Source organism: Lissotriton helveticus, chromosome 1_2 (genome assembly GCF_964261635.1).
Source record: "Lissotriton helveticus chromosome 1_2, aLisHel1.1, whole genome shotgun sequence".
In the NCBI taxonomy this organism is placed as follows: domain Eukaryota; kingdom Metazoa; phylum Chordata; class Amphibia; order Caudata; family Salamandridae; genus Lissotriton; species Lissotriton helveticus.
Window position 1 is genome coordinate 326,989,380 of NC_136058.1, and position 25,670 is coordinate 327,015,049.

The window sequence follows — 25,670 nt, forward strand, 5'->3', positions numbered from 1 at the left end:
CAGTGTTTCCTGCTCAAAGCCTGTGAGTAAATGCCGTTTTTAACACTCTGCTTGGTATTCCCTTTGGGAAATTTCTGAAACATCATTGATCAATTTTGGAATTCAGCTCTTCCTTTCACAGCACTAAACAAAGGGAATGGACTACGAAACCAATTGACAACTTTGTTATACTGTTTGGTGCTTTCTTGTATTGCACTGAAGAAATGGCGTATAAAACTTGGCAGCGAAGCAGTCAATCTATTTCTCATTTCACCTGTGTCTTCAGTCTTACGTATATTCCACCTCTTCTCTGTGCAAGCAAAGTATGTTTGTTTGTTTGAAGCACTTCATTTTTGTGCAACGTAGGAACTATTTAATTTCTCCTTAAAAGCTCTGCCTACGTGCAAGATGTACGAACTATCATTGCAGTTGCAAGAAGGCTGGTCTGAAGAATCAGGCCATTTGCAAACACAAAATGGCTTTTTCTGATGTATTAAATGGAAGGTATTCGAAAGGGGTGTTTGGGTGTACCTTCCAAATACCGAATTGTAGTGGTACGTAGAAATGTTTTTCCACCATAATTTGGCCCAAAACAATCATACTTCATCACCATCTCAGTGATTGTGGTAACCAATCCTCAAATGATAAGGTGTCCCATAAAAACCTCTTCCCCTTTAAGAATGTTTCAAAACAATCATTGTATGTAGAGGCATTGGTCCTATGTACCACTGCCTATTCAAATAAAATAACAATGAAACAAATAAATCTGTTTTTTAGATGATCCAGTTTTCCTTTAATAAATAATATTAAGGACTGCTTCTCCTGTTCCACAGTTTCAAGGTTGTACTTTCTGGCACAACTTAGTATGATCCTCACACTCTTTCATGATGTACTGATATTTTTTCATTTTGATTTTACTGAAAAGTTTGGGATATAGCTCAGTGGTAGAGCATTTGACTGCAGATCAAGTGGTCCCTGGTTCAAATCCGGGTGTCCCCTCACCCTATTTTGATTCTGTTGTTTGTAATTTGGACTTTTCATCAATTCCATTTGGATCATCTTTGACAGAGTCAGTGTTCCCTTGGATATTGCACTTTAATAGCATTTCAGTGTTTCCTGCTCAAAGCCTGTGAGTAAATGCCGTTTTTAACACTCTGCTTGGTATTCCCTTTGGGAAATTTCTGAAACATCATTGATCAATTTTGGAATTCGGCTCTTCCTTTCACAGCACTAAACAAAGGGAATGGACTATGAAACCAATTGACAACTTTGTTATACTGTTTGGTACTTTCTTGTATTGCACTGAAGAAATGGCGTATAAAACTTGGCAGCGAAGCAGTCAACTATTTCTCATTTCACCTGTGTCTTCAGTCTTACATATATTCCACCTCTTCTCTGTGCATGCAAAGTATGTGTTTGTTTGAAGCACTTCATTTTTGTGCAACATAGGAACTATTTAATTTCTCCTTAAAAGCTCTGCCTACGTGCAGAATGTACAAACTATCATTGCAGTTGCAAGAAGGCTGGTCTGGAGAATCAGGCCATTTGCAAACGCAAAATGGCTTTTTCTGATGTATTAAATAGAACGTATTCGAAAGGGGTGTTTGGGTGTACCTTCCAAATACCGAATTGTAGTGGTACGTAGAAATGTTTTTCCACCATAATTTGGCCCAAAACAAACATACTTCATCACCATCTCAGTGATTGTGGTAACCAATCCTCAAATGATAAGGTGTCCCGTAAAAAGCTCTTCCCCTTTAAGAATGTTTCAAAACAATCATTGTATATAGAGGCATTGGTCCTATGTACCACTGCCTATTCAAATGAAATTACAATGAAACAAATAAATCTGTTTTTTAAATGATCCAGTTTTCCTTTAATAAATAATATTAAGGACTACTTTTCCTGTTCCACAATTTCAAGGTTGTACTTTCCGGCACAACTTAGTATGAGCCTCACACTCTTTCATGATGTACTGATATTTTGTCATTCTGATTTTACCGAAAAGCTGGGGATATAGCTCAGTGGTAGAGCATTTGACTGCAGATCAAGAGGTCCCTGGTTCAAATCCGGGTGTCCCTTCACACTGTTTTGATTCTGTTGTTTGTAATTGGGACTTTTCATCAATTCCATTTGGATCATCTTTGACAGAGTCAGTGTTCCCTTGGATATTGCACTTTAATAGCATTTCAGTGTTTCCTGCTCAAAACCTGTGAGTAAATGCAGTTTTTAACACTCGGCTTGGTATTCCCTTTGGGAAATTTCTGAAACTTCATTTATCAATTTTGGAATTCGGCTCTTCCTTTCACAGCACTAAACAAAGGGAATGGACTATGAAACCAATTGACAACTTTGTTATACTGTTTGGTGCTTTCTTGTATTGCACTGAAGAAATGGCGTATAAAACTTGGCAGCTAAGCAGTCAATCTATTGCTCATTTTACCTGTGTCTTCAGTCTTACATATATTCCACCTCTTCTCTGTGCATGCAAAGTATGTGTTTGTTTGAAGCACTTCATTTTTGTGCAACGTAGGAACTATTTAATTTCTCCTTAAAAGCTCTGCCTACGTGCAAGATGTACGAACTATCATTGCAGTTGCAAGAAGGCTGGTCTGAAGAATCAGGCCATTTGCAAACGCAAAATGGCTTTTTCTGATGTATTAAATGGAAGGTATTCCAAAGGGGTGTTTGGGTGTACCTTCCAAATACCGTATTGTAGTGGTACGTACAAATGTTTTTCCACCATAATTTGGCCCAAAACAATCATACTTCATCACCATCTCCGTGATTGTGGTAACCAATCCTCAAATGATAAGGTGTCCCGTAAAAACCTCTTCCCCTTTAAGAATGTTTCAAAACAATCATTGTATGTAGAGGCATTGGTCCTATGTACCACTGCCTATTCAAATAAAATAACAATGAAACAAATAAATGATCCAGTTTTCCTTTAATAAATAATATTAAGGACTACTTCTCCTGTTCCACAGTTTCAAGGTTGTACTTTCTGGCACAACTTAGTATGATCCTCACACTCTTTCATGATGTACTGATATTTTGTCATTCTGATTTTACTGAAAAGCTGGGGATATAGCTCAGTGGTAGAGCATTTGACTGCAGATCACTAGGTCCCTGGTTCAAATCCGGGTGTCCCCTCACCCTATTTTGAATCTGTTGTTTGTAATTTGGACTTTTCATCAATTCCATTTGGATCATCTTTGACAGAGTCAGTGTTCCCTTGGATATTGCACTTTAATAGCATTTCAGTGTTTCCTGCTGAAAGCCTGTGAGTAAATGCCGTTTTTAACACTCTGCTTGGTATTCCCTTTGGGAAATTTCTGAAACATCATTGATCAATTTTGGAATTCGGCTCTTCCTTTCACAGCACTAAACAAAGGGAATGGACTATGAAACCAATTGACAACTTTGTTATACTGTTTGGTGCTTTCTTGTATTGCACTGAAGAAATGGCGCATAAAACTTGGCAGTGAAGCAGTCAACTATTTCTCATTTCACCTGTGTCTTCAGTCTTACATATATTCCACCTCTTCTCTGTGCATGCAAAGTATGTGTTTGTTTGAAGCACTTCATTTTTGTGCAACATAGGAACTATTTAATTTCTCCTTAAAAGCTCTGCCTACGTGCAGAATGTACGAACTATCATTGCAGTTGCAAGAAGGCTGGTCTGGAGAATCAGGCCATTTGCAAACGCAAAATGGCTTTTTCTGATGTATTAAATGGAAGGTATTCGAAAGGGGTGTTTGGGTGTACCTTCCAAATACCGAATTGTAGTGGTACGTAGAAATGTTTTTCCACCATAATTTGGCCCAAAACAATCATACTTCATCACCATCTCAGTGATTGTGGTAACCAATCCTCAAATGATAAGGTGTCCCGTAAAAACCTCTTCCCCTTTAAGAATGTTTCAAAACAATCATTGTATGTATAGGCATTGGTCCTATGTACCACTGCCTATTCAAATAAAATAACAATGAAACAAATAAATCTGTTTTTTAAATGATCCAGTTTTCCTTTAATAAATAATATTAAGGACTACTTCTCCTGTTCCACAGTTTCAAGGTTGTACTTTCTGGCACAACTTAGTATGATCCTCACACTCTTTCATGATGTACTGATATTTTGTCATTCTGATTTTACTGAAAAGCTGGGGATATAGCTCAGTGGTAGAGCATTTGACTGCAGATCAATAGGTCCCTGGTTCAAATCCGGTTGTCCCCTCACCCTATTTTGAATCTGTTGTTTGTAATTTGGACTTTTCATCAATTCCATTTGGATCATCTTTGACAGAGTCAGTGTTCCCTTGGATATTGCACTTTAATAGCATTTCAGTGTTTCCTGCTGAAAGCCTGTGAGTAAATGCAGTTTTTAACACTCGGCTTGGTATTCCCTTTGGGAAATTTCGGAAACATCATTGATCAATTTTGGAATTCGGCTCTTCCTTTCACAGCACTAAACAAAGGGAATGGACTACAAAACCAATTGACAACTTTGTTATACTGTTTGGTGCTTTCTTGTATTGCACTGAAGAAATGGCGTATAAAACTTGGCAGCGAAGCAGTCAATCTATTTCTCATTTCACCTGTGTCTTCAGTCTTACGTATATTCCACCTCTTCTCTGTGCATGCAAAATATGTTTGTTTGTTTGAAGCACTTGATTTTTGTGCAACGTAGGAACTATTTAATTTCTCCTTAAAAGCTCTGCCTACGTGCAAGATGTACGAACTATCATTGCAGTTGCAAGAAGGCTGGTCTGAAGAATCAGGCCATTTGCAAACACAAAATGGCTTTTTCTGATGTATTAAATGGAAGGTATTCGAAAGGGGTGTTTGGGTGTACCTCCAAATACCGAATTATAGTGGTACGTAGAAATGTTTTTCCGCCATAATTTGGCCCAAAACAATCATACTTCATCACCATCTCCGTGATTGTGATAACCAATCCTCAAATGATAAGGTGTGCCATAAAAACCTCTTCCCCTTTAAGAATGTTTCAAAACAATCATTGTATGTAGAGGCATTGGTCCTATGTACCACTGCCTATTCAAATAAAATAACAATGAAACAAATAAATCTGTTTTTTAAATGATCCAGTTTTCCTTTAATAAATAATATTAAGGACTACTTCTCCTGTTCCACAGTTTCAAGGTTGTACTTTCTGGCACAACTTAGTATGATCCTCACACTCTTTCATGATGTACTGATATTTTGTCATTCTGATTTTACTGAAAAGATGGGGATATAGCTCAGTGGTAGAGCATTTGAGTGCAGATCAAGATGTCCCTGGTTCAAATCCGGGTGTCCCCTCACCCTATTTTGATTCTGTTGTTTGTAATTTGGACTTTTCATCAATTCCATTTGGATCATCTTTGACAGTCAGAGTTCCCTTGGATATTGCACTTTAATAGCATTTCAGTGTTTCCTGCTCAAAGCCTGTGAGTAAATGCAGTTTTTAACACTCGGCTTGGTATTCCCTTTGGGAAATTTCTGAAACATCATTGATCAATTTTGGAATTCGGCTCTTCCTTTCACAGCACTAAACAAAGGGAATGGACTATGAAACCAATTGACAACTTTGTTATACTGTTTGGTGCTTTCTTGTATTGCACTGAAGAAATGGCGCATAAAACTTGGCAGTGAAGCAGTCAACTATTTCTCATTTCACCTGTGTCTTCAGTCTTACATATATTCCACCTCTTCTCTGTGCATGCAAAGTATGTGTTTGTTTGAAGCACTTCATTTTTGTGCAACATAGGAACTATTTAATTTCTCCTTAAAAGCTCTGCCTACGTGCAGAATGTACGAACTATCATTGCAGTTGCAAGAAGGCTGGTCTGGAGAATCAGGCCATTTGCAAACGCAAAATGGCTTTTTCTGATGTATTAAATGGAAGGTATTCGAAAGGGGTGTTTGGGTGTACCTTCCAAATACCGAATTGTAGTGGTACGTAGAAATGTTTTTCCACCATAATTTGGCCCAAAACAATCATACTTCATCACCATCTCAGTGATTGTGGTAACCAATCCTCAAATGATAAGGTGTCCCGTAAAAACCTCTTCCCCTTTAAGAATGTTTCAAAACAATCATTTTATGTAGAGGCATTGGTCCTATGTACCACTGCCTATTCAAATGAAATAACAATGAAACAAATAAATCTGTTTTTTAAATGATCCAGTTTTCCTTTAATAAATAATATTAAGGACTACTTCTCCTGTTCCACAATTTCAAGGTTGTACTTTCCGGCACAAATTAGTATGATCCTCATACTCTTTCATGATGTACTGATATTTTGTCATTCTGATTTTACTGAACAGCTGGGGATATAGCTCAGTGGTAGAGCATTTGACTGCAGATCAAGAGGTCCCTGGTTCAAATCCGGGTGTCCCCTCACCCTATTTTGATTCTGTTGTTTATAATTGGGACTTTTCATCAATTCCAGTTGGATCATCTTTGACAGAGTCAGTGTTCCCTTGGATATTGCACTTTAATAGCATTTCAGTGTTTCCTGCTCAAAACCTGTGAGTAAATGCAGTTTTTAACACTCAGCTTGGTATTCCCTTTGGGAAATTTCTGAAACATCATTGATCAATTTTGGAATTCGGCTCTTCCTTTCACAGAACTAAACAAAGGGAATGGACTATAAAAACCAATTGACAACTTTGTTATACTGTTTGGTGCTTTCTTGTATTGCACTGAAGAAATGGCGTATAAAACTTGGCAGCGAAGCAGTCAATCTATTTCTCATTTCACCTGTGTCTTCAGTCTTACATATATTCCACCTCTTCTCTGTGCATGCAAAGTATGTGTTTGTTTGAAGCACTTCATTTTTGTGCAACGTAGGAACTGTTTAATTTCTCCTTAAAAGCTCTGCCTACGTGCAAGATGTACGAACTATCATTGCAGTTGCAAGAAGGCTGGTCTGAAGAATCAGGCAATTTGCAAACGCAAAATGGCTTTTTCTGATGAATTAAATGGAAGGTATTCGAAAGGGAAGTTTGGGTGTACCTTTCAAATACCGAATTGTAGTGGTACGTAGAAATGTTTTTCCACCATAATGTGGCCCAAAACAATCATACTTCATCACCATCTCAGTGATTGTGGTAACCAATCCTCAAATGATAAGGTGTCCCGTAAAAACCTCTTCCCCTTTAAGAATGTTTCAAAACAATCATTGTATATAGAGGCATTGGTCCTATGTACCACTGCCTATTCAAATAAAATAACAATGAAACAAATATCTCTTTTTTAAATGATCCAGTTTTCCTTTAATTAATAATTTTAAGGACTACTTCTCCTGTTCCACAGTTTCAAGGTGGTACTTTCCGGAACAACTTAGTATGATCCTCTCACTCTTTCATGATGTACTGATATTTTGTCATTCTGATTTTACTGTAAATCAGGGGATATAGCTCAGTGGTAGAGCATTTGACTGTAGATCAACAGGTCCCTGGTTCAAATCCTGGTGTCCCCTCACCCTATTTTGATTCTGTTGTTTGTAATTGGGACTTCAATTCCATTTGGATCATCTTTGACAGAGTCAGTGTTCCCTTGGATATTGCATTTTAATGGCATTACCGTGTTTGCTTCTCAAAACCTGTGAGTAAATGCATTTTTTAACACTCTGCTTGGTATTCCCTTTGGGAAATTTCTGAAACATCATTGATCAATTTTGGAACTCGGCTCTTCCTTTCACAGCACTAAACAAAGGGAATGGACTATGAAACCAATTGACAACTTTGTTATACTGTTTGGTGCTTTCTTGTATTGCACTGAAGAAATGGCGTATAAAACTTGGCAGCGAAGCAGCCAACTATTTCTCATTTCACCTGTGTCTTCAGTCTTACATATATTCCTCCTCTTCTCTGTGCATGCAAAGTATGTGTTTGTTTGAAGCACTTCATTTTTGTGCAACATAGGAACTATTTAATTTCTCCTTAAAAGCTCTGCCTACGTGCAGAATGTACGAACTATCATTGCAGTTGCAAGAAGGCTGGTCTGGAGAATCAGGCCATTTGCAAACGCAAAATGGCTTTTTCTGATGTTTAAAATAGAAGGTATTCGAAAGGGGTGTTTGGGTGTACCTTCCAAATACCGAATTGTAGTGGTACGTAGAAATGTTTTACCCCCATAATTTGGCCCAAAACAATCATACTTCATCACCATCTCAGTGATTGTAGTAACCAATCCTCAAATGATAAGGTGTCCCGTAAAAACCTCTTCCCCTTTTGGAATGTTTCAAAACAATCATTGTATATAGAGGCATTGGTCCTATGTACCACTGCCTATTCAAATAAAATAACAATGAAACAAATATCTGTTTTTTAAATGATCCAGTTTTCCTTTAATAAATAATATTAAGGACTACTTCTCCTGTTCCACAGTTTCAAGGTTGTACTTTCCGGAACAACTTAGTATGATCCTCTCACTCTTTCATGATGTACTGATATTTTGTCATTCTGATTTTACTGTAAATCAGGGGATATAGCTCAGTGGTAGAGCATTTGACTGCAGATCAAGAGGTCCCTGGTTCAAATCCGGGTGTCCCCTCACCCTATTTTGATTCTGTTGTTTATAATTGGGACTTTTCATCAATTCCAGTTGGATCATCTTTGACAGAGTCAGTGTTCCCTTGGATATTGCACTTTAATAGCATTTCAGTGTTTCCTGCTCAAAACCTGTGAGTAAATGCAGTTTTTAACACTCGGCTTGTTATTCCCTTTGGGAAATTTCTGAAACATCATTGATCAATTTTGGAATTCGGCTCTTCCTTTCACAGCACTAAACAAAGGGAATGGACTATGAAACCAATTGACAACTTTGTTATACTGTTTGGTGCTTTCTTGTATAGCACTGAAGAAATGGCGTATAAAACTTGACAGCGAAGCAGTCAACTATTTCTCATTTCACCTGTGTCTTCAGTCTTACATATATTCCACCTCTTCTCTGTGCATGCAAAGTATGTGTTTGTTTGAAGCACTTCATTTTTGTGCAACATAGGAACTATTTAATTTCTCCTTAAAAGCTCTGCTTACGTGCAAGATGTACGAACTATCATTGCAGTTGCAAGAAGGCTGGTCTGGAGAATCAGGCCATTTGCAAACGCAAAATGGCTTTTTCTGATGTATTAAATAGAAGGTATTCAATAGGGGTGTTTGGGTGTACCTTCCAAATACCGAATTGTAGTGGTACGTAGAAATGTTTTTCCACCATAATTTGGCCCAAAACAATCATACTTCATCACCATCTCAGGGATTGTGGTAACCAATCCTCAAATGATAAGGTGTCCCGTAAAAACCTCTTCCCCTTTAAGAATGTTTCAAAACAATCATTGTATGTAGAGGCATTGGTCCTATGTACCACTGCCTATTCAAATGAAATAACAATGAAACAAATAAATCTGTTTTTTAAATGATCCAGTTTTCCTTTAATAAATAATATTAAGGACTGCTTCTCCTGTTCCACAGTTTCAAGGTTGTACTTTCCGGCAGAACTTAGTATGATCCTCACACTCTTTCATGATGTACTGATATTTTGTCATTCTGATTTTTCTGAAAAGCTGGGGATATAGCTGATTGGTAGAGCATTTGACTGCAGATCAAGAGGTCCCTGGTTCTAATCCGGGTGTCCCCTCACCCTATTTTGATTCTGTTGTTTGTAATTGGGACTTTTCATCAATTCCATTTGGATCATCTTTGACAGAGTCAGTGTTCCCTAGGATATTGCACTTTAATAGCATTTCAGTGTTTCCTGCTCAAAACCTGTGAGTAAATGCAGTTTTCAACACTCGGCTTGGTATTCCCTTTGGGAAATTTCTGAAACATCATTGATCAATTTTGGAATTCGGCTCTTCCTTTCACAGCACTAAACAAAGGGAATGGACTATGAAACCAATTGACAACTTTGTTATACTGTTTGGTGCTTCCTTGTTGTAGTGTAGTTCCTATTATCCCAATAGGCTCTGCGCATTGGAATAATACCTTCAATAGTATAGACCTAGGACGGAGGTTAACTAGGTCTTCTACTGACGATATTAGACTTAAAGTTTTGGGTTTGCCAGCTAGCTCAGAGTTCACTAGAAACTTTCTCGAATAGGCAAGGAGGAGTTGAACCTCCCTGGATAGACATGAAGGGATTTAGTTTTTGACAACCATAGAACATGACAACTTTGCTCTCCCCTAATCAAGAGTGTATCTCTAGAGTCGTGTGAAAACAAAAGACAACTTATTGTACTCAGTCAGTTCAGTGCATTCTTAGTTTCACCAGATTGTAGAGAAAAGGAAGAGACGGGCGTGTTCAATAAAAGATGTTATTTATTGATCAGTCTCTTTTCTCGTACAAGAGAAATGAATCGATATTATTGGAATACTTATGGTTAAGTAAAGTGCATACAATAAAAGCAGAATTATAAAATAATACTGTAAAAGCATTGTTATGGTTTCTAAGCCATATGATATTTAAAATGGATAAAATGGATACATACATATGTACATTTGACTAATCGTACTCAATTGGTGCTTCTAACCACGCCTACCCCGGTGTACCTGACCTAAGCCTAATACGTGGGCGGGAGTAGATAAGTAGCAGTTTAAGTTAAGTTTGTTTTGCCAAGTGACTGACTCAAGAATTCTCTGTAAGGGGTTATTCAATTCTGTACCTGAGATCTAGAATGGTTGAGGGCTGGTATCTCTCGTCTTTGGTCTTGATATTCCAGCTGCCTGCGAGGGCTGCTTGGAAGCGCCGGAGCTGGATTTCTCGGCAGGAGAAAGGCAGCGTCTCGTTCTCAGCGCGTCAGGAAGGCGGGGCAGTGCCAGTGGGGTCCGCTCTGTGCTGGCCTCTTCGGCAAGTCTCGCTGCTCCGATCTCGTCACCACCGCGTGTGTTTGCTTAAGGCAATGTCGGTAATATTTATACCTGTAAGGTGCCGAGATTGACGTAAGGATGGACATAGATACGTCAATAAGGATGTCATACGAACTGGTCGTTAGCACATTCTTTACTGAAGTTCTCGGTGAAATCAAAACAATGGCTGTAGGGATTTTCCCAGGTTGTCATAGGTTTGATTTGTTTTGAGAACTCCGTATGCCTTATCAGGGGCTGGAGGAATAGTGCTTGCCTAATTAGATGGCAAGCGTTATGACCTAATCAGATAACGCGTTCCTGTGCCGTGGTGTGGCTTAATCAGATAACGGTTTTTGCACCGTGGGATGGCTGCTTGTTAATTATTAACCAGAACAGGGTCAGGAATAGGGGGATCGATACAGAACCTATAGGAATACATCACACCCACTCCACGCAGACTATGTCCATATTTACAAATCTAGGCATAGTAAATATACAGTAGTGTATGTGTATACCGTACCACCCCAAAATACATCCGTATGCTTTTTGAAATTATGTAATACACGAGAAAAAAATAATCATATGCACTATATGCACTCAAGCAGTAGAAAAATGCTAAATTAATCACGCATATTCATACATCATTATTAATAAAATATGAAAATAACACATGAAATGGCTCTTAATACAGAAGAAAAAATGCGAGACCATTTCATCACAAAATAAAATATCCATGAACATGCCAGAGGGCAGCTAATGTCTCTAAAATTCCTAAAATAGAAATTTAGTTCTCTAAGAATAGTTTCTACTTTAAGCAGAAGATAAGTGTCCCGACAAACTATAAAATATTTTGGGGATTGTGAAAAAAATCTGCTGTCCGTAAACTGGAGAAAAAATTGTTCATGTTACTTTATCATTAACGTTGAAGGCCAAATTCAGGGTGATGGGAACGCCGTGTGCTAGCTTGCTCAAAAGTCATTATTTCTGCTCTGGTGAGAACATCATATTATTTAGACTGTCGAAAAAGCTGTCAACAGCTTCCTGTGAAAGTTCCACTAACTCGGAAAAAGATGTTACCATGCATTCATGAGCATGATTGCCTTCGCTGATGTTTTGATTAGCATTGCTGACAGAAGGTCGTACCTGATCGATGCTGCTTTCATCTTGAACCTCACTACCCCTCAATCGTAGTGGTGAAGTTTCCACGAATGCCGTCATCAGGATTGGTAGCCGCTGGGGACAGCACAATGCATGAGCCGTTACCGGACCCAACAAAGTTTCTGCATCCATTGGCGCATCCGATTGTAGCGTCAGACAGGTGTCCAACACGCATTCTTCTCTGCATAGCATGCACCTTAATACAGGTAAAACACATCGTTGCCACATTGGTCGAAATGAAAGAAACCAAGTCATGTTCAGGTCTCTAAGCCGGGATAGTCCCAATATTTTAGATATCCGGTCCCGGTATCCAATGGCTAGGATTGTTTCTTCCCTTGTCGCAGGTGTTTTGTCTGTGACACGGTTTGCCATAGCGAAATAACAGGATCAAAAATAGGATTCCTGCCACTAGTCCCAAAAGGAGAGGAAGTCCGCCAAAGATGGAATGGACGAAGTCTGGAAAAATACCCAGAATGGCTTTAAATGGAGTTAAAGCCCCCGAAAACACTGTCTTAAATACTTTTGAGACTCCACTGGTATCAGAAATATTTAAGATTTCGTTCAGGATTTCTGCAAAATGTATGGGGGAATTAGTTGATAACAATGAATGAATCTCTGCCGTTGTCCTTGCAACTTGGAGATCATACGTTTCTTTTGATGACGTTAGCCTGGTCGGCGTCTGGAGGAGCACTGTTTTCATTCTGCTTAAAGTATCAATTCGAATAGAAGCAATTTTCATTTTGGGCCATAACCTTGCCTCCCTGTCTGGTGAAGCGCTGGGGAACAATACCCGGTCGTAGTTATGAGAGAAGGTATTCCGGGCAGCAAACTACAACATCTGCGGTCTACAATTATAATGTAACTCCCGTTCGATAGTCTCCTAAAGAATGGTTCTATTTGTGTTGCAGGTGTGCCTAGCTGGTGACATGAAAGGTTATTTGAGGACCCTTCACAGGCTCCATGTAAACTAATACCATTACACAGAAGTGTACCGCTTAGTGACATCGCACAATTATTGCCACTAAGAAACACTTTCTGGCCTTTATTACTGACACATGCATGTGAATAGGGCAAGTTCCGTGTTGACTTAATGTACCCTTTTCCCAATTTTTCGTACATGCCAGCCTGTATATATTTTTGGCAGTATTGAAACCTGAAAGTAGATATTGGAATATTAATTATCCCATGTATTATCCATTCACTGACAGGTCGTTCTGACATTGTCAATGGTAATCTCTCGAGTTTCTCAATGCTCAGGATTCTATAATCAGCACCCTTCTGTGCCATACTGATTTGTTTATCAGTAAGGTTAAAGATATTGAATAGTGACGTCGTGTTGATTAAACGCCAAGGCACATAGCCTGAACGCAGATTTTGTAACGTCCAGCCAAGCTGTACAATAGAACGCAATTGGGACTGACCGTGTTGTAACAACAGTAAGTCTTGCGATATTATGTCGATTGCTGAAGACACAATGCTGTCCAAAGAGTATATTCTGGAGGACAGAGTCATTAACCCATTGTCCACTACAGAAAGTGATTTTTCCAAATTAATACGGTCAATTTCCCGTATTCTCTCTGCTGTCTCAATTTGAGTTATTTTCCAGGCTTCGTTATAAGCTGCATATACAGAGGCTGCTATGAAGCGTTTTTGACGCAGTTTGCGCGGTCCCATAATGAAATCACGCAAGTCAGCACCATCAGGAAGTAAAGTTAGGTGTTGCTTAATTTCTGCCAGTGTGGATGTTTGTAGCCATTGAAGGCAGAGCTTGCCCACACTGTACGTGGTAATTATCCCTCTGTGTTGTCTTTGGGAATATCTAGGGTCTGGCCTGGTCATTGTGAACCCCTGGATTTTGTTCAGGAATCTGTCTTGACAGTTATTAGTATCTGTTGGCCAGATCAACCACTGTTTCCAATCAGGATGTGTTCTGTTTTGGCTTAATATATGGTTTACGTCTATCTCCTCATCTATAGAGCTATTACTGTTCATTGTTGGCTTTGGAATAGACGGTTTGTTTAAGTCTTTGATTTTGGCTAGGCCAAGACAGGTAGTTTGTTGAATAGTGTCATTCAAAAATATAATTTGTTCTGGGATCATGCAGGCTCTAAACAATGATTCTATACCTTGTACTTGCCATTCTTTTGTACCCCAAACACTTTTTACTTCAACATTTTTGTCCCAGTAATCAAAACCAAATGTACTCATTTGCTCAAAAAATGAGTCTGAATATATCAATTTAGTGTTTGTAAGCATGGTCTTCGTACCTGTCCTATTTGATATTTTGAAATAAAATGTTTCTGCATTACTCGTGTTGAACCCTGAAAAATATGAATATTTGTCATAAAAAGTTGTTCTTGAGCTACCTTTTGGAGGGGTTGCACAGTGTTCCCATTGATTATAATTTAAAACATTTCTAGGTTGTGCAGATTTATGTAGATAATGGTTACCAAAGTGATTATAGCAGAACATCTTATCATAATTAGACGAACCCTGCAAATAATCATGTTTTGTAAATTTAGCAGACATCACTAGGTCAGACATCATATCATTAATACTTTCAAAGTCCCAATCATCAGCATATGAGCTTGGTTTTACAAAGTCACTCAATGAGATCTTAATTTGATGTGGATATTTCAGGATTTCAACCGGACCATAGATTTCATAATCGGTATTGTCCCATGCTACCCCGCCGGGTATAGGATTGGCCGTGAAGTTGACTGAAGAAAGTTCTCTTTTCTCGACGTGTGAAGACGTGTGTGGTTTGAGGACCAAGTTGATTTTCTGGCTTGCTGTGTCCATTTTAGCATATTTTCCCTCAATGAAATGTCCCAACATAGTACCATGATGAGCCAAAGTATGAGGATAAGTGCACCTAAGGCCACCCATAATTCAATCCATGGAGAAACCAGATAGGTTTCTTTCAGTTCTTTAAAAAGTTCCTTAGCATTGTCTTTAAAAGTTTTTGATGGCTGTCTAGTTGATTCGCTGAGATCTTCTGAGGAATCATTGAAGTTTATGAAGTAGCCGGATGCTGTTCTGTCAATTGTTCCAATTGCTTCAGGATTACTGTTTGCTTTATTAGTGTGTTTTGTTGCAGCAGCATAGTCATTTGTTACTTCATTGTAGATTGGTGTGTCTCTGCTAAATGTTTTTATTTGGGTTTTTAGAGGTTTAAGTTCCATAGCATTGTTGCATAGTCCTTGTTGTAGTTCTGTAGGCATTTCGAATGTGATTAGCCTCTTAGATTGAACCTCTGTATTTGTAGCAAACTTTGGTGTTCTACTACTTGTCGGGAGTCCACTTGGCCTACTGTTTGTTATCGGCCACATGATTGTGGTTTTACCAGGTCGATTGATACAACTCTGTTCTCCTTTTTACCAGCAAGGGGCGGTAGTACTACTGATCTTGTCCCGTTGATAGACAAGACAGGAACTGCTTTTCTGTAAGAAGGCCCAAATTCCTTCTTTACCGCGATCTTTTCTCTGACTAGATCCCCGACTTTTGGAATCCAGACAGGCCTTGCTGGGACAGGTGGTTTTTCTTCAGTGGTCGTTGGCTGTTGTTTCAACTTTATGTTGCTCAGGTCTTTCCTTGTTTCGTTTAAGTCCTGCAAAATAGCCAAACGATCTTTGATGTCAAAGCTTTTTTCTTTAACCACTGAAGTCTGACTGTCAAGATCTAAGATCATCATTCTAGTCCCAAACAATAATTTGTACGGACTGAATCCCCTCAGAGAATTTCTTGGCAGGTTGTTTAGACTATGTTGGACACTTATTAGATGTTTGACCCACCCAGCTCCCGAACCTAATACCTTTGCTGTTATAGATTGCTCTATGCCTTTGGTTTTTTCTTTACACCATCCCGTTTCCCTCAGGTAGGAAGTGAGAAGAGTCGCGCTATGCTATGCTCATTTGGCCATGCTTCCCCATAAGTTCTAGGGCTAACAGGGAATATTGGTCAAAACGTAGCACGCTCCTAGCGTATATGCCATTCTAGACTTGCAAATCTTTTTATAACAGTCCAGACGTCAGCCGAGTGCTGGGGTCGACATTACAAGTGGAAACTAGTCTTTATATGTTAATTGGACGCATTATTTTTTATTGTTGATCCATTCTGGAGTGAAACGCCATGGTAATATACCGTTTCTCTCGCCACTGCGATCTCTATTGCAGTCTGGGCAATTCTTTACAAAGATGTGATGATGCAGGCTCATGCCTGGCCACCAGTACACTGTAATTCTTCCAGGGAATCTTTTAGTTTGAGGTGTCCGAGACCCTCACCCATATGTGCGTCTGCTATTAACAATCCTCTCCTGTCCGTGTTTGGAATTACTCTATCCCCCACTCCAGGGATTCGAGCAAAAGGAACGGAGTTTGCATCTATTATGTATGTATAATTGAGTGGATAGTTGATCGGTAGCGCTGAGCAGTCGCCTTTTGATGACGTTTTCACCGCCAGCATTGTTTCACCGTCAATGTATTTTACTGCACGCTTTTTTCTAACTACGGAAGCCGATTCAGTTGCTACCGTTGTGGCTGTCTCAGCCAATGAATTCCCTGCAACGTGAACGCCATCACGTTGATGACTCAGTGAGTGTATCACGTGAGTCTTTGGTAGTTCTTTCTGCAAAAGAACTATTTGTTTCCAAAGCACTTTTTGCTTTATTGTTGCACCTGTGTCATCTTTGTAACCGTTTTGAATCCATTTCTGCAAATCGTTGTTATATGATTTGACGCAGTAATATGAATCGGACACTATAAGTGTCGGGAATTCGCGATCTGCATTATCTAGCGCCATTTTCAATGCTATTATTTCAGTTTGTTCTTCTGAATTAGTTTCTACTGAGTGTGTTTTTATTAGCAGAGGTCTCAGTTTCCCTCCGTGCCACACTTCTTTTGTAATTTCACATGTGGGGTTGTACGCTTGTTCTCCCCACCCTGGTGGTTGAGCATGGCCGTCTGTATAGATTACACAGGCGTACTGTCGTAAGGGCCGAATGTCGATTGGCAGAGGGTATGTCATTTCATATTCTAGATATTTTAATTCCTTTAATTCTGGATCAAAGTAGTATTTTACCCTGTCCGTTGTAATTGAATTCACCCATTGTATCCATTCTGGATTCAACGCTGTTGTTGGTAAATTACATGGGGTTGTTAATGCCTCAAAGGCTGATTCTGCTGTTCTGACTGTGATACGTCTACCGTCAGCTTTGTCTTTTTCTCTTGCTATAGCCGTTTGAACTGCATGAACAATGTTTTCTTTAATACTGAACTTCTTTTCAGCTTCTGTGTACAAGTGTGATTTATATGCAATTGGTACCTTTTCTCCCTCATTACAGGTCAGGTATGTGAATCCGCATCTTCCTGGGATGACTCGAATCACAAGATTGCGTGTGTTATCACGTGTTTCTAATTTTGTTTTAATTAACATGTCTGTTTGTAAAGATCTCAAAATTTCTGTGTGTATTTGAGTCCAATTGATTCTTTTAAAATCTGGTTTTATTAGATCATAAAGGGGTTTTACCCTTTCTGCGTAATTTGCAATGTATGTTCTTCCGAAATTTAGGAAGCATAGAATTGATTGTAGGTTTTTTAGTGTTCTAGGTGCTTGGAGTACAGCACATTTCTCTAGGAAATTGTCAGCCAGGCTTTTGCCTTCACTTGATAATTCATATCCTAAAAACAGGACTGTTAGATGGGCAATTCTAGACTTTTTAAAGTTGAATTTGTAACCCTCTGCTGCGAACCCAAGTATTATGGTGTTCACTCTCTTCAAGTGAGTATCCAAGTCAACGTCTGTTAGGTAAATCTCGTCGACATAAGATAATGCCTCGTCATCATAAGTTTGTAGTAACTCTGTTACTCTCGCTGAGAATAATCCTGGGCTGTTCTTGAACCCTTGGGGTAACCTACAGAAGCTTTTTTGAGCGCCATTTATTGAGAACGCGGTCAAATGTCTGCTCTATATTCTGACAAAAGAATCCATTAGAGATGTCTAATGTTGTTTTGTATTTTTTGCGCACTATGTTATTCATTAGTGCAGCACTATGCGAGTTTTGTACCGCAAAAGTTTTGCAACATGAGTTAAGGTGTCTGTAGTCCAAAACAAGATGATATGAATTGTCTGGCTTGGAGACAGGAAACAAAGGGTTGTTCATTTGTGAGGTGCAAGTTTCAATCACCCCCTGGTATTCAAGTTGATCTAGGATCTCTTTTACCTGTTTTTTAGCTTCTTGCTTAATTGGGTACTGCCTCTGTGCAGTAGGTTGTGATTTTAACTGGATTTTGTGAGGAGGAGAGTCCTACATGATTTTTATATAAAGCAGGAGCTTGAGCTACTGCCCACTTTCTTGCAAGTGTATATTTTTTATGAATTGGAATATGATTTGAGAAGGCAGGCATAATTATTTCTTCGCCATGAGGGCACTCCCTGACAAACTCGGGTGGCCAGTCTCGTTCAGCTAGAAGGATGTCATAGCCCTTGGAGAGATTATCCCAAAATAGATCCCTTATTTTTCTAGTCTTATCCCCCTCTATACGTAATGTTATTTTCTTTTATTTTGTGAGGTTTGCTAACTCTGGTGTCTGCAGTTTCCACTTGAATATATTCATTCGTGTCCACTGTCTCCAGATGATTCATAAGGACTTTGCGAGCTATGCTCACTTCTGCTGCGCTGTCTAGCATTGTCTGAGCCCATTCTCCGTTTTTCAGTTGTGTCCTCAGTATTCTCGGCATTATTGATTACTTTAATACTGGCTACCTTCTTTTTTGGAAATTGTAATTTTTTATTCAGATGAGCAGGTTCCTTGTCTTTTGACTTGACGTGCTCTTCCCTGTGTTCTGATCGTCCTCTTCTCTCCGATTTCTGCGAGGAAGTCTGAAAAGATTGAGAGGGACGTGTATCAATTTCTTGATATCTATCAGGTTTTTTTATATTATCCCTATTTCTAAGGTTGTATTTTTTCCCAGAGGGCTCACTTTGGGGAGACCTGCGTCCTTGGTTCGGAGATATTTCTCTCCGCCGAGGAGACCTTATTTATTTATTTATTTTATTTTAATTTCTTCTATAGCGCTGGAATCAATCCCGTAAGGGTATCTCCGCGCTGTGCCAGCTATAGGATTATCAGGCAGTACATCTTAGAGAGATTAAGTGGACAGAAATGCTTCTTGAAAAAGAAGGGTTTTTAATGTTTTCCTGAAGGATAGGTAATTGATAGTTGTTCTAACATCGGGGGGAAGTTTGTTCCACAAGGCAGGTCCAACTGAGGAGAAGGCCCGGTCTCCTTGTCTGGATTTCTTTGTGGCTGCGGGTTTTAGAAGGGCTTGGTTGCTTGAACGAAGGGACCTACTGGGCTGATATAGCACCAGAGATTGAGACAAGTATTTAGGACTTACACCATAAATGCATTTATGAACCGTGCAGCAGATCTTAAAGTTGATGCGCTGCCGTATAGGGAGCCAATGCAATTCCCTCAGCAAGGGTTTAGAAGGAGTCCTAGCTGGTGCACCCATGACCAGTCTTGCTGCCGTGTTCTGGACCACCTACAAACGACCTACCGCATCAGTATTTGCTAATGTCAGCAGGCCGTTGCAGTAGTCCAGACGACTGGTCACTAATGCCTGCACAAGTGTCTTTCTGTAGGTGGCAGGAAGATATGGAAAGACACGTCTAAGTAGGCCAATAGTGTGGAAGCACAATCCTGCGATGTAGTTGGTGTGTTCCTTCAGGGTCAGCTTTTGGTCCAACTTCACCCCAAGATTCTTTACATGATGTTTAGATGTAGGTGCTGGGCCGAGATCTATTGGCCACCAGTCAGGGGACCAAAGAATACTTGCTTTGCCAAAGAGCATGACCTCTGTTTTTGTTACATTACATTGGAGGCAGTTCATCGCCATCCAACGTGACACCGCCCTCATACCCTCAGCAAAATTCTCCTTGACTTTAGAGTCAAGGGAGCTGAAAGGGTAGAGGAGCTGGGTGTCATCAGCATATGAGATCGGTGTGAACCCATACTTCCGCACAATCTCAGCAAGGGGGGCCACATATACATTGAACAATGTAGGGCTAAGGCATGAGCCCTGTGGCACCCCCTTCGTGAGCCCCCTGGAGATGGAACGAAAGGGGCCCAAGCTGATAGATTGTGATCTCCCGGAAAGGAAACTCTCCAACCATGATAATGCTAGGCCTCCAATTCCTACTCCCTGCAAACGGCTGAGAAGGATGTTATGAGACACGGTATCAAAGGCTGCAGACAGGTCCAGCAGCACTAGAATCATAGAGCCACCTCTATCCTGTGACATTTTGATCTGATCCGTCACAGAAAGAAGGGCTGATTCAGTGCTGTGGTTGGGCCTGAACCCAGATTTTGATTGGTCCAGGCCCCCTGTCGCCTCGATAAAGCTGGAAAGAGTGGTATTTACGTGTTTCTCTGCCAGTTTGCTGATGTAAGGAAGGAGAGAAATCGGGCGGAGGTTGGAGAGTTCAGACCAGGGCAAGGTGGAATTTTTGCGTATGGGATTCACTACCGCTTCCTTCCAGGCTGATGGAAGCAGACCCTCAGCATAGGAGAGATTGAGCAATTTCTGGATGGGAAGTCCTACTATCTCAATTAAAGGGGAGATAAATTTGGCGGGTATCAAGTCAGTAGGAGAGCCAGTCTTTATTTGGTTGGTAAGTATAATCAGGTCCTTAATAGTTATTTCTGGGATTGCCTGAAGAGTTTTTCCAGAGGTCAGCATAGGGGACATTTCGGGGACCTCAATTTCCAGAGGATCTGAGACTGCAGTGATTTTTTTATATATCCCTTCTATTTTGTCCTCAAAGAACTGAGATATATCATCACATAGAACCTGGGTAAAAGTGTGCGGGCTCTCGCACACTTCTGGGTTGGTAAAGGTCTGAATAATTTTGAAAAGCTCTCTTGTAGAGTTGTCTGCCTCTTCAATTTGGGTTGTAAGGCTTATTTTCCTAGCTTTTTTTATTTTTTTGTAATAGGAAGTCATTACTTCCAGATAACGATTCTTATCTTCCTCCTTACCTGTCCGTCTCCAAAGTTTCTCTAGTTTTCTGCATCCCTGCTTTTCTATTTTTAGGGCCTCGGTGTACCATGCTTCCCTTTTGGCCATGGTAGATTTTTTTACATTTTTCTGAGGGGCAAGAGTGTCAATAGCTGTCATCAGAGTAGAGTTAAACTTGGAGAGAGCAGTGTCGATGTTTTCAGAGTTGGAGAAAATGGGCTGTTCCCATGTTTGCATGAGCTTAGCAGAAGTAATTTTGTGCCATGGTCTTCGTTTTTATGGACTGAGTAGCCAGGCGATTCAAGGAATTAATTATATGTAAAAAGGAGAAGTTTATCAATTTATGGTCGGACCAAAAAATATCCTTAGGGGGATAGCAGTGGACGTTGGGATGGGAAGTAAGAATCAGATCCAAGATGTGACCACCTGAGTGCGTAGGTTCACTATTTCTTGGATATAGACCTAAAAGATTGGAATCTTTTTTCTTTAGGATTGGATTGTTTATTTCCTTCCCAGCTCTTTTTTTGTGTTGTTAAATTATTTTTAATGAATACCTTTTCAGGACTTTCAATCAGTTGTGGTTTCACCGGTATTCCACCCAGACTATCTCTTCCTAGTTCTTCATAGGATTTTTCTATGATTCTGGCAATTTCAGCTGGTTGGTCTGCTATATCTGTTTCTTTTAACCTTTGGCGGATCGCCACATTTGCTGCTTCTCCCTTTATGTTGGCTAATAATATAGCCGAGACCTGCTTGAAGTCTTTCAGTAATTTCATACCAAGAGTTAAAGCGGGTTCTGGACCATATTCATCTTGAATTTGTTTTAGCACATCTGGTATTACTGACATGGATGGTACACCAGGTGTTTTTGTGTAGATGGAAGCAAAGACTGTACCCCAAGTGTCACAGTCCTCCACGTGTGGTGCGATTCCCATTGGAAGACAGATAGTCAGAATCCTGTGTTTTTCTACCGGGGTGGTGTCTGGAAACACCGCCTCTATTTGGGTGATTTTTTGTGCTAACCAGAATGGTATTTGTTCCCGTTTTGCGGGTACTTTACCTAGACAAGACTGTATGTTCTGTGGTGTAATTTTATTTGTGTTCCCCTGATGAGGGGTCAGCTGTGGAATTTTGATTGCTGGTTGGATTGTTGAAGTCCGCATTACATATTGGACTAATTGTCTATGTACTTTTATTAATTGTTTTAGTTGTACAAAAAGAGCTGCTGCAGACATTCCTTCGATGTCTGGATGTGGTGTGTATCCGGCTAGGACCGGCCACGTTGCTCCTGGTCTACCTAGTGGACCGAGCATGGTGATGTGATTATTATGTTTTAGGGCGCCATTAAACAAGAGCAGGTGCTCTTGGAATTTGAGTGGTACTTCCACCTCCTCGAAAGGAATGTACTCATCAGGAGGTTCCTCTGTTTTGTAATAGTGGAAGACCTTTGTTACAGCATTAGCTGCTGGAAAGTTTATCCATGAATAGAATACCTCTGTCTGCCGATATTCGTGTGCCTCTATTACGAATATGACTGTGCCACCTCTAGGTGTCAGTCCATTTTCTATAAGTTTTAAAGTTACAGATTTCCTTTTGTTGACCGGGATGAGTATTATATCCGGGTCTGCTTCTTGCATAGTATTATCAGCTGCTACGAGTTCAGCTGCTATTCTAGCTGCCTCTCTTTCTCCTTCACTGTCTGACATTGTACTGTCCAGAAGGTTATTCCGTTTGTTTGCAGATCAGGTTTCTTATGGAAACAAAGATTAGATGCACAATGTTTTGGAACAGTGTATCCTTCAACGTTGACTAAACCAAGAACCATACATAGGGAGTCGGTGCGGGAGCACACTGCTTCACCTCCCAGCAGAGTCGCCCCTGAGCATCATGGTAGATGCAGTTCAGATCGACAAGCGAGTACACTTGGAAAGTCTTGAGTGTTTCACCAGGTGGGTGCAGATTAGTGCTGGCCATCTCTGGACACGTGTTTCTGAATTATTATTCGTCATCAGCAGAGATTAGGCAAAATTAATCGGGGTTGCTGAGCAGGCTGCCGTATCCTTGGAACGTAGTATCTCTCCAGGCGCGCAGGTGCCTCTCCACGAGCTCGTCAGCCCACAGCGGCTCGAGGGAGCCTTTAAGTAAAGAGTCGGTGCGGGAGCACACTGCTTCACCTCCCAGCAGAGTCGCCCCTGAGCATCATGTCAGATGCAGTTCAGATCGACAAGCGAGTACACTTGGAAAGTCTTGAGTGTTTCACCAGGTGGGTGCAGATTAGTGCTGGCCATCTCTGGACACGTGTTTCTGAATTATTATTCGTCATCAGCAGAGATTAGGCAAAATTAATCGGGGTTGCTGAGCAGGCTGCCGTATCCTTGGAACGTAGTATCTCTCCAGGCGCGCAGGTGCCTCTCCACGAGCTCGTCAGCCCACAGCGGCTCGAGGGAGCCTTTAAGTAAAGAGTCGGTGCGGGAGCACACTGCTTCACCTCCCAGCAGAGTCGCCCCTGAGCATCATGGTAGATGCAGTTCAGATCGACAAGCGAGTACACTTGGAAAGTCTTGAGTGTTTCACCAGGTGGGTGCAGATTAGTGCTGGCCATCTCTGGACACGTGTTTCTGAATTATTATTCGTCATCAGCAGAGATTAGGCAAAATTAATCGGGGTTGCTGAGCAGGCTGCCGTATCCTTGGAACGTAGTATCTCTCCAGGCGCGCAGGTGCCTCTCCATACATACATAGGAGTTTCCTCCTGCGAGGTTTGGCGGATATTACCTTTCGGCTTTCACCCACTCCAGACGTCTTTGGACTATTATGGGAAAAAAAGAGGTTCTGTGTGAAAAAGCACGACTGAGTTACTCTAATGTCTTGCGTTAGTTTTATCGCCTATCCAAACGTTTGGGCGGCATGTAGTGTAGTTCCTATTATCCCAATAGGCTCTGCGCATTGGAATAATACCTTCAATAGTATAGACCTAGGATGGAGGTTAACTAGGTCTTCTACTGACGATATTAGGCTTAAAGTTTTGGGTTTGCCAGCTAGCTCAGAGTTCACTAGAAACTTTCTCGAATAGGCAAGGAGGAGTTGAACCTCCCTGGATAGACAAGAAGGGATTTCGTTTCTGACAACCATAGAACATGACAACTTTGCTCTCCCCTAATCAAGAGTGTATCTCTAGAGTCGTGTGAAAACAAAAGACAACTTATTTTACTCAGTCAGTTCAGTGCATTCTTAGTTTCACCAGATTGTAGAGAAAAGGAAGAGACGGGCGAGTTCAATAAAAGATGTTATTTATTGATCAGTCTCTTTTCTCGTACAAGAGAAATGAATTGATATTATTGCAATACTTATGGTTAAGTAAAGTGCATACAATAAAAGCAGAATTATAAAATAATACTGTAAAAGCATTGATATGGTCTCTAAGCCATATGATATTTAAAATGGATACATACATTTATACATTTGACTAATCGTACTCAACTGGTGCTTCTAACCACGCCTACCCCGGTGTACCTGACCTAAGCCTAATACGTGGGCGGGAGTAGATAAGTAGCAGTTTAAGTTAAGTTTGTTTTGCCAAGTGACTGACTCAAGAATTCTCTGTAAGGGGTTATTCAGTTCTGTACCTGAGATCTAGAATGGTTGAGGGTTAGTATCTCTCGTCTTTGAACTTGATATTCCAGCTGCCTGCGAGGGCTGCTTGGAAGCGCCGGAGCTGGATTTCTCGGCAGGAGAAAGGCAGCGTCTCGTTCTCAGCGCGTCAGGAAGGCGGGGCAGCGCCAGTGGGGTCCGCTCTGTGCTGGCCTCTTCGGCAAGTCTCGCTGCTCTGATCTCGTCACCACCGCGTGTGTTTGCTTAAGGCAATGTCGGTAATATTTATACCTGTAAGGTGCCGAGATTGACGTAAGGATGGACATAGATACGTCAATAAGGATGTCATACGAACTGGTCGTTAGCACATTCTTTACTGAAGTTCTCGGTGAAATCAAAACAATGGCTGTAGGGATTTTCCCAGGTTGTCATAGGTTTGATTTGTTTTGAGAACTCCGTATGCCTTATCAGGGGCTGGAGGAATAGTGCTTGCCTAATTAGATGGCAAGCGTTATGACCTAATCAGATAACGCGTTCCTGTGCCGTGGTGTGGCTCAATCAGATAACGGTTTATGCACCGTGGGATGGCTGCTAGTTAATTATTAACCAGAACAGGGTCAGGAATAGGGGGATCGATACAGAACCTATAGGAATACATCACATTGTATTGCACTGAAGAAATGGCGAATGAAACTTGGTCACCTGTGTCTTCAGTCTTACATATATTCCACCTCTTCTCTGTGCATGCAAAGTATGTGTTTGTTTGAAGCACTTCATTTTTGTGCAACGTAGAACCTATTTAATTTCTCCTTAAAAGCTCTGCCTACGTGCAAGATGTACGAACTATCATTGCAGTTGCAAGAAGGCTGGTCTGAAGAATCAGGCCATTTGCAAATGCAAAATGGCTTTTTCTGATGTATTAAATGGAAGGTATTCGAAAGGGGTGTTTGGGTGTACCTTCCAAATACTGAATTGTAGTGGTATGTAGAAATGTTGTTCCACCATAATTTGGCCCAAAACAATCATACTTCATCATCATCTCCGTGATTGTGGTAACTAATCCTCAAATG

At 40.5% G+C, this 25,670-nt stretch overlaps 4 non-coding genes across 4 annotated transcripts; all 4 read left to right on the plus strand.

Moving 5' to 3' along the window:
- Window positions 1-1,989: 1,989 nt before the first annotated feature.
- On the plus strand, window positions 1,990-2,061 carry TRNAC-GCA (transfer RNA cysteine (anticodon GCA)). Its single transcript has one exon. It is a non-coding gene; the product is annotated as a tRNA-Cys (tRNA).
- Window positions 2,062-6,309: 4,248 nt separating this feature from the next.
- TRNAC-GCA (transfer RNA cysteine (anticodon GCA)) lies at window positions 6,310-6,381 on the plus strand. The gene has a single exon. It is a non-coding gene; the product is annotated as a tRNA-Cys (tRNA).
- Window positions 6,382-7,392: 1,011 nt separating this feature from the next.
- TRNAY-GUA (transfer RNA tyrosine (anticodon GUA)) lies at window positions 7,393-7,464 on the plus strand. The gene has a single exon. It is a non-coding gene; the product is annotated as a tRNA-Tyr (tRNA).
- Window positions 7,465-8,468: 1,004 nt separating this feature from the next.
- On the plus strand, window positions 8,469-8,540 carry TRNAC-GCA (transfer RNA cysteine (anticodon GCA)). The gene has a single exon. It is a non-coding gene; the product is annotated as a tRNA-Cys (tRNA).
- The last annotated feature ends 17,130 nt before the right edge of the window (window positions 8,541-25,670 follow it).